We start from the raw sequence: 5609 nt of genomic DNA, 5'->3' as shown, positions 1-5609 counted from the left end.
TAACCATCGATACGGAAATTTGCAAACATGGGCAATGCTTTTTCTGATGGCGAAGCTGGGATTTTATCAAAAAAATAAATTGTCATTGTTCCAATGTATTTTCTTTTCCAAATAAAAATCATGCTCAGTTTTAAAAACTTACACCTGTGGCTGTAAAAAAAATATCTGTTTGTTGATTAACGCCTCACTCGGCAATATTCCAGCTATATTTTGGCGGTTTGTAAATCATCGATTCTAGACCAGACAATGCAGTGATTGACATCATAAGCATCGATTCACGCATTTGGGATACGGCTAAATCCATGAATCAAGATTTAGCCGTATCCAAATACAGTCCTCCTCGTCACCTGAGTGTTCCCGACAAGTGAGTGGAGAAGGGACATGTGGAAGTCCAGACGGGAGGTCGTTCTACCATGGGTGTTCAGGAATGTCTGATAGGCATTAACTGATGAAAAGAGTATGAAACATTAAAATCAAACTTCATGAAATAGCTGTTCATAAGAAAAAGGTTCAAGTTGATTAATCAGTATGAAATAGCTGTTCAGAAGATAAGGTTCAAGTTGATTAATCAGTAGAATGAATATACAGTGTAAGTGGTACCAGATGTGAAATGTATTCCGCTGTATTGAGTAAATGCCATTTTTTTACATATTGGTTCATATTAACATGATAATGACCGTATAGTTGGTAGTAATTGCATGGGTCTTGAATGATAATTTATTCCTTAATTCCTTGTAACCAAATTATTTTATTCTGAATTTCAAATTAATAAAATAATTCTTACCTGAAGCGGTGAGAAGAAAGTTGTTTAAAAAACTTTTTTCCACAGCTTCACGGAGCGGACTTGGGGATCATAGACATCAATGAGTTGATCCCTAAGGTCAACTCCCCCCATTAGAGTGTTGTACAGTGGGGAGAGTGACAGACCGGCCCCGTGAGTTAAGCCCATCCTCCCTTCTGTAAATAAAATATTTCATATTAAATTGTTCAGAAACATGCATTCCTTGAGCGGTTCCGGCCCTGGTAGATACGAACTTGATGGGTGTAGCCAGTACCCGCCTCGACAAGGATCCACAACTTCACACACCAAACCCCATATCATCGGTGCGCTTTCTTGTTGGCCATGTACTGTACAAGGTGATGTCGCCCTTTCAAGCCAACCATCCTTTCATCAACGCAAACACTCTGGGGCAGAAGTTGTGTGATATGCATTACTTAGAAGTTGAGGATGACAAAACAGACACAATTTATGGATAACAACTTATTTATTTACTGTCAAGATGACGTTTTGGTATAGAACCTTATATCTTATTTTTTACTTAAGAAGTTTTCAATAAAAATGTACATGTAACAAATCTATAATTGTTGGTATATGTTATTTTCATATTGTCATTTACCGTGTTTAATTCATTAGAACCTCACATCAGTGCAACATGAAATAAGTGCCATAATGAATGGTGTTCAAATACTTTTCATATGATATATCAGAATGGAGAAAGTAAAAAGGTAACATACCCATGAGAGTTTGCGAATGATCCATTCACAAGATCAAGAACCGGCCTGATCTTGTGGAGGGGGTCGTGGTCTGGCTGCCCTCGGGGCACTGCGAGTGAGTGAGTGAGTGAGTGAGTTAAAGCTTAACGTCACATCGGCAATATTTCAGCCATATCGTGACGAAACAAAATTGACATTAACAATATATATTAAGTAGTACAAAATTCTGCCGACGAAGGGCAGTATAAAAACTAGCATATCACAGACTGTCTCAAAACTAGTTTTAATATGTTAAAAGAAATAACTAACAGAATCATTTGACAATACATTATAAAAACGGGCTATAGATCGCCACCAACTGAAGGTTGATCACCGCGCTGGGGACCATGGGGACTTACAGTACTTTTGCGACCGAGTTGTCGTTGCAGTGGCGGAACTGCATGAAGACTTGGAAGCGATTCCTCGACATGATCCCCCCGAAGGGAGGTGTTGACGCCAGCCAGTTCTTGTCAACATACCTGTTTGTCTCCCTGACCAGCAGGTCGAACAAATCAACACCTCCATCCCCTCCTCTGAGTTGCTGATCGAAATAACACATAGGAGGGGCATGGTAATCTTGAAACATATATCATAATTTATGACCACATGAATTTGTATAAATCACGCTGACTTATATCATTGTATTTGATACATGTACAGGTAATGATAACCTTAATATCATACAACTTATATCCACATTTATATCTAAACAAGACACTCAATATGAAACAATTCCTTACTCAGTTTTGGATGACAGGCATTGTCTATGTTGATTATGAATTCATGCACTGAAAGATATTTGTATTTATCAATTCCTGTTACCTGGAGGGTTGACAGGGCCGCACTCCTCGGCAAAGTCATTACTGAAGTCAATACTGTTGCCGAGATCAAAGCTGTCCGTGTACCGCACGGGCAGCCAGGGGCCACGGACCATTGGTTTGGCCCCTGCCTCTTCCGGGTTATTTTCCTCGTGATCTGCTTCTTATTCATGATGTCCTTTCAATCACATATAAAAGTGCTAAGAAACGGATTCCTTGTTAAAAGATAGATATGTGTAGTGTGTCCATGCATTCTAATAACATAGGAGCATGGAAAACGCATGCATGAATCATTCCACTTCACAGACCATATCCTGGACAGAGTAACTGCATTATCAAAAATCAAATATCCAGAAATTTTAAAAGCTTATCAAATAATTTTGAATTATCACATGGTTGAAAATTAACAGACTGCCATCATATGGATGGAATATTGCTCAGTAAAAGTAGCTTCCAGTGGTAATATTAATTGTGGAAGGCTACATCCACATAACGTACAAATATAAAAGAGAAGTGTCATTATAAAACATATATTAATTGTGAAGACAATGATGAAACTTTATTTCTGTGACCAAATGTCAGCCTATTATTTTAGAAATTACAACATTTGCTTTGTAACCCTTTACTAAAGTTTAAAAATCCTGTCACTTCAAAATGTAGAAAGTGACACAAAACATTGTTCTTTTCACCCTTTAATAAATTGCAAATCTACTGTACTAGTGTTCCTTAATCCCCTGGGCGTTGGGGTTGACTTGATGTTTAACGCCGCACTAAGCGATATTCCAGCTATATGACAGCGGTCTGTAAATAATCGAGTCTGGACCAGACAATCCAGTGAATGATATCATGAGCGTCGATCCACGCAGTTGGTTTGGTTTGTTGGTTAAACCCCCTGGATGCCAGAGGGACATATATGTCCCTCCTCTACAGCCCTCACTTTGAAGTCGAATAAAATTCAAAATACTTCACCCACACAACTACACTTTACAGTTTTGAATAAGGTGTGAAATTCCCTGTTCTGTGATATCATCCACAGGCATTTTAGGCCCAGCAAAAGTACTGAACATGACCTCTGAAAATAGGTACATCGTAAATGTCGCCATTTTTTACACATTACTAAATCACCACTCACGGCGTTATTTACAGCATGTTCTGAAATCTAAATTTCGCATATTTACTCGGAGAAATGAATTTCAAAAACAGCATATTAGTGATCACGGGTATCTGTCTTTTATGAAATCACCAATGATCATTCCAAAAAGTCTCCGATAACCCTAGAATCGTTTAGAATGTTTTGGAAAAAACGAAAACACGAACGCCGAAGTGAACTTTCCGCCATATTGGATAGTGTTTACAAAATCACGTTTCAGGTGCACCGGTTATGAGACGCCTGTACATCAAGTATATTTCAAACTTATCTGCGATACCTACATCCTTGAATTGCTCATACAGTTTAGAATCAAATGACCAGCGGTCTTTGTCACCAATACAAAGTGGCTAGATGAAATTAAGCAAAATAATTTATGTGTGAAAACGAACGCTGTGCTCGAAAAACTGCACATGGTTGAAATGTAAACAAAGCAAAATTCAGATTTTACACAGTGTAGCATATTCTCCTATTTTGAGCTATCCATTCGTCTATTCGTTTAAGATATTGGCTCAATTTTCAGAATATGCATGGGAAGAGAATCGTAGGGAGAATTAGGGAATTTCAAATAGATACATTGCAATGATTTGATATTTTCAACAGAAGTTGTCAAAGTTACCGTTCTGGTTGACGCCATGACTGGCGCAAAATCACGCACAACGACAACGGTATTTATCGGAATTTCTGACTATTTCCGTTTGTTTCAATGAAAATTATGACAACAAATAACAGTACATAGATTGGCAGAATGTTTCTGATAACTTACATGTCACATTTATGTTTATACGATCCCTGAATCAACGAAAGTCCCCTCGTACATTCCCGCGTACTGTTGAAAGTGTACACGCCATTTTGTAAAAGTGGGTCACAGGTAGTGATGTCATTGTTGTACATATTTGGTAATTTCTTTGAGGTTAAGGTCCTTGAATGAGAGTGTACACGATCACTGTATCGTGCTGTTTACAGTCTCAGTTATGATGTATATTTTGCATGTCTTTTATAAAAAAATTCACACAATTAATTTCACTTTGGATATTTGATAATGTTCAAAATGAAATCATACGTACATATAGGCCACAACATGTATGAACGAACCTTTGATAATCTCCTGTTTGTTTGAACATTGTTTACATAACAATGTGATAGGTTTATAGTGTCGACTACGATATTTCTTTCCTTTGGACAAGTGTTACAAGATGAAGTGTAAATGTACCTGCAGCATGTACGTATTTCTTGGGATGTGTAATAAGTCAATATTATAAGTTCATATAACCAATGTCCATGAATAGCCGTTTCATTTTATTTTATAACTAAAACTGAATATATTACTTTAACAAAATGGATAATATTTTTCGGTAAAATATATGCACACATTCCGGAAATGTCTTGGTCTTGGATTTGTCTTTTATGTCGTTGGATACAGAGAACAGTGATATCTAACGATTCGCCAGGTGCGCGTTAGTCACAAACAATTTACGAATTATTCCTCTCGTTTTGCATTATTTAATCAATGGTTATAATTTTTTTTCAATATTGTGATCACAGAATTAAGATATATTCTTACAGTTTCTTCATCAACAGTCAAACCATTTTCCCCACACCTTTGATGGATCCATCGATAGCCATGTAGCATACCAGAGGTTTCACATTCAGGTAAGATATGATGAGGGGGACATCAACCTGATTTTTCTTTTCTCCGATAGAGCTTCATTTTTGCAAGTTTTCTTTTCAGTGTGCATTCACTTATCAAAATCTTGTGATCATGAGCCAGAAAATATAGAATGTCTTTATTGTTCAAACCTAAGCATACATTTGTTCGAATGGTGTTAACACACCTCTCCATAGTTTGAGGTTAATAGGGATTCCAATATAGCTGTTGACTCTATTTGAAGCATTAAAGTGGAAATTTCCAGTTAGTAAGTGGAAATTTCCAGATACTAAGTGGAATTTTTCCAGTTAATAGGGATATGAATTGTTTTTGGACATGGCCCTAAAGGCTTCCGTACTCAGTGGACTGCAAGCCGTCCAAAATAAAAACATCAAAAACCGCCCTAAACTAATAAATCAAATACTAAAAAGCTCAAACGACTTAACTAAGGCAAGCTAACAAA

The 5609-nt window shown here is 37.1% G+C and overlaps 1 pseudogene; it reads right to left on the bottom strand.

Moving 5' to 3' along the window:
- Window positions 1-987: 987 nt before the first annotated feature.
- LOC139461321 (uncharacterized) lies at window positions 988-5124 on the bottom strand (annotated as a pseudogene).
- Window positions 5125-5609: the final 485 nt, after the last annotated feature.

This window comes from Haliotis cracherodii, unplaced genomic scaffold (assembly GCF_022045235.1).
Source record: "Haliotis cracherodii isolate W230 unplaced genomic scaffold, xgHalCrac1.p SCAF_14, whole genome shotgun sequence".
Classification (NCBI taxonomy): Eukaryota; Metazoa; Mollusca; class Gastropoda; order Lepetellida; family Haliotidae; genus Haliotis; species Haliotis cracherodii.
Note: the sequence above shows the minus strand (reverse complement) of the source record. Positions and strands in the feature narration are given on the sequence as shown.